The sequence below is a fragment of the Ailuropoda melanoleuca genome, chromosome 4 (genome assembly GCF_002007445.2).
Source record: "Ailuropoda melanoleuca isolate Jingjing chromosome 4, ASM200744v2, whole genome shotgun sequence".
NCBI lineage: Eukaryota > Metazoa > Chordata > Mammalia > Carnivora > Ursidae > Ailuropoda > Ailuropoda melanoleuca.
This window is the reverse complement of record NC_048221.1, coordinates 66246952-66250883: the sequence shown is the minus strand read 5'-3', so window position 1 is coordinate 66250883 and position 3932 is coordinate 66246952. Positions and strand designations below refer to the sequence as shown.

Below are 3932 nucleotides of genomic sequence, written 5' to 3'. Positions count from 1 at the left end.
TGGAGCATGAGAAATACTGTGTTATTTTTATTGTGATGATGGGATCACATACTTACATTAAAGTTCATCTGATTATACAGTTCTAATACATGTGATATAGCTCAAAAAAATTGTAAATAAATAATCTCAGAAGGAGGCTGGAATTGAAAAGTGGTGACATTACCCAGAGATTAGCAACTGCAGAGAGGCCCCATCTATCCCTAGGGGTGGAGGAATATAAGGGAAAATGGTGTTCACAGAGCCCATGTTTCTTGGCCACTAGGACAAATGGGGTCTCTACTAGAACTGCTGTTTCAATTACCACCTCTGCTTCTCTGCAGGAAGCCAGGAGCACACACTCTCTTTACACCGCAGGACCTGGGGAGTGTGAAGTCACGTGTAAGTGCTGCTGCTTGTGGAGCGACCCTGGAGCCCAGGAGAGCTGCCTCTGCTGGAGGCATCACTCAAACCAGAAAGAAAATGGCTCTCCCCTTCCGTCTTCCAAATGCCTCCCATCCTCTTCTCCCATTGACAGAAACTAAAGGAAGGAGGCTGGGAAGAAAGTTTATTTTGTAGGTTTCTAGTTCTTCATGATCAGAGGGGAAATAAGGAAAGGCGTTTATGGAGCTGAAGGCCAACAAACAAGTAACTGGCCCAACTGTCTGATATATTACTCTGGGCAAAGGAAAATATACAGTAAGAAAAGCCACAGTTCTTATTTTCACAGATCTGGTCTATTAGCATATCCTGGTTCTCCTGGGGTTACTCGGCTCTCCCATCCGCTGCCCTCACTAAGTAGCCCACCATAAGAGCAGATGTAAAGGCCAGGAGAAAAGCACAGGATATAGGCTCAGAAGCTGGGAGGACAAAAGAGGGTATATTCAGGGGAGTGGGGACAGTGCTAGCAGATATGGGAGGCTGGCTTTATCTGTCACCAAACAGCTTTTTGGGGATTTAACAGTCAGCCTCTTGAACCTGTCACCACTCTCTGTGAAACCCTGCTAGGGATAGAAGCCCTCAGACATTAATCCGCATACTTGCATCTTCACTTGCTCTAGAATCAGAGGGTTCTTGAAGGACGTTGGATGCCACTGAAGGACTCAGAAAGTTATGCTTTGAACACAGAAACTTATAATCAATTTTGAAATTATGCTTTTAAAATAGCCTATAGATTGAAGTTCAGTTCTTTAAAAGCCTGCTGAGGTGTTTTGTTTTTTTGTTTTTTTTTGTAATAACCATTTACAAATCGGGAGCTAATTTGATGTGGGAAGGAGGAGGAATCCTCAGTGTAATTCTCAGCATTCAGTTCTGTTTCAAATGGTGTGGGAGCTTCACATGGTGAGTTCATGTATTTTAAAAAAAGATATTAAATTGGCTTGGCACTGACAAATCCACCGGTCACAGCCTTTTCAACAATGCCTAACAAAGGAAACACTTCGGAAAAATAAATGTAATGAAATAAAAAAGAAGTTGCTCTTTCATATATGTAAGTTCAAATATTTAAGTATAAACCCATATATTCATAATAGTGTTTGGAGTTTATTACATTTTTAAAATTTAGTTTTACTTATACAGGTAATTCACAGATAGCCAATGCAATAATTCAAAAGTACAGATAATGTAAAAGGCTTTTTTTTTTAAAGATTATTTATTTATTTATTTATTTGACACAGAGGGAGAGAGAGCACAAGCAGGTGGAGTAGCAGACAGAAGGAGAGGAAGCAGCTGCTTCCCTGATGAGCAAGGAGCCCGATGCAGAGCTTGATGTGGGGCTCGATCTCAGAACCCTGGGATCATGACCTGAGCTGAAGGCAGTTGCTTAACCTACTGAACCACCCAGGTACCCCAATATAAAAGGTTTTTATGACCCCCTCACAGTCCCATTTCTCCAGAACTGCTGCTATTTGTGCATCTGTGTGACATCCTAACCCTTTTTCTCTGTGCTACCTACATATGCACTCATGGAATTGCATGGGATATTTTGAAAAAACTTGTACGGAAGTGGAGATCTGTAGATTGCAAAATTGGCTGTATACTTTTTAGCTACGTTCATTAAGAGATGGAGTTTTTTTTCCCCCACCCCTTGAATCCAGCTAGCTTTGTGACTTGCTTTGACCAATATAATGCAGAAGTGATGTTGTGTTAGTTCCAAACCTATAGGCCTCATAGTTTCTACTCTCACTGCCTTGGAACTCTGAAACCAGCATGGAAACAAACCTGGACTAGCCATCTGGAGACCAGAAGACCACATGGAAAGAGATCGCAGACACCCCAGTCTATTTACCAGATGAATGTAAATATCTAAGTGAGCCCACCTGAGATTAGCTGAGCCCTGCCCAAACCGTAAGAATTACCCAGTTGAGTCCAGCCCAAATTACTGACCTGCATAATTTTGAGCTAAATAAATGGTTGCTTTAAACAACTAATTGTGGGGACTGGTTGTATTATGAGCAGAAGCAAACTGATACTAGACTGTATAGTGTATAGTATATATTTTTTCTTTACTCACTATGTTATAAAGAGTTTGACTTGTCAATGCATAAAGATGCATCTTCTTCTTTTTAAGAGTTACATGAATTTTCATATTATGGATATTCTACAGTTTAATATTTTCTCTATTCCAGACATTTAGGTTGTGCCTGCCTGCATCCTTCCTTCTCTCTGTCTCCCCTCTTTTACTGTATTATAAGTATCTCTATAGTTGTATATTTCCCCTACTCTGTCTTTTCTCTGCTAATATGGGTTATCTTTTTGATAGACATTTTTAAAATATAGTAAAATGTATCAATCTTTTCTTTAGTAGCTTCCCTATTCTGAATTTTGCTCAAGAGCAATTTTCTAACCATACATATATCTATTTCTTTGTAATACAGAATTTTATGTAAGTATCTATGTGTATGTGTGGGTGTGTTAGGTTTAATTCATTAATTCTCTGAAATTTATTTGAATTTATGGTGTGAAATAGTGAATATTTTTGTCAACTGGATAGCCAAATGTTCTAAACATCATTTAGAGTAGTTCATCATCTTGCACTGATTTGAGATACCACCCCCACTCTGTATTTAGGCGATCTGCTTCAAGATCCTATTCCATTCCATTGATCTATTTATTTGTCTGTTACCAGATCAGTAACAAAATGACCGCTACAATTTAACAATTATTACTGCTTATAGTAGTTTTGACACTGGCAAAAGTATCTTTCTTTTTTTCAAAAATGTCTTGAATATTCTTCAATATTTTCTCTCTCAAAATAATTTCAGAGTCAGTTTTAAACCATGAAAAAGTCATTTTGGAATTTTAATAAGGCTTACATTAACTTTATACATTAATTTGCCATCAGTTGAACTTTTAACAACATTGACTCTTGTCAATGATCATGATACGCCTTTTCACTTATTTCCTGTGTCCTTCGGTAAAATTTTATAGTTGTCTTTTTTATTTTTAAAATTTTTTAAAAGATTTTATCCATTTATTTGAGAGAGAACAAAAGAGAGCACAAGCAGGATGAAGGGCAGACGGAGAAGCAAACTCCCTGCTGAGCAGGGAGCCCAATGTGGGACTCAGTCCTGGGACTCCAGGATCATGTCCTGAGCCGAAGGTAGACGCTTAACCAACTGAGCCACCCAGGCGCCCAGTATAGTTGTCTTTTTAAATATATTACATGCTTATTCTTTGGTTTAGTTCTCAGAATTACATGGTTTTTTAAGTTATTTACATTTTCTAATACATTTTAAAATTTATTTTTGCTCATGTTCGAGACAATTATTCCTGAAAATAGTTTTCATTTAAGTTTAAAGTAAATTTTAGTAAACTCATTCATTCTAAGAATTTGCCACTTGATTCCTTTGGATTTTCTGGGTAGATAATCTTATCATTTAAAACCATGAAAGTTTCTAACTTTTATTTTACCTTTCATTTCATTATTTTACTTTTTTTTTTTTTTTTTTTTTTTT

The 3932-nt window shown here is 37.4% G+C and overlaps 1 protein-coding gene across 1 annotated transcript in view; it reads left to right on the top strand.

The window, feature by feature from the left end:
• Positions 1-1780: 1780 nt before the first annotated feature.
• Positions 1781-3932, top strand: part of NMS (neuromedin S) — a 15519-nt gene continuing 13367 nt past the window's right edge. Inside the window, exon 1 of the mRNA XM_034658983.1 lies at positions 1781-1819. The gene's annotated coding sequence lies outside the window, so the exon portion shown is untranslated. The remainder of the gene's footprint in view (positions 1820-3932) is intronic.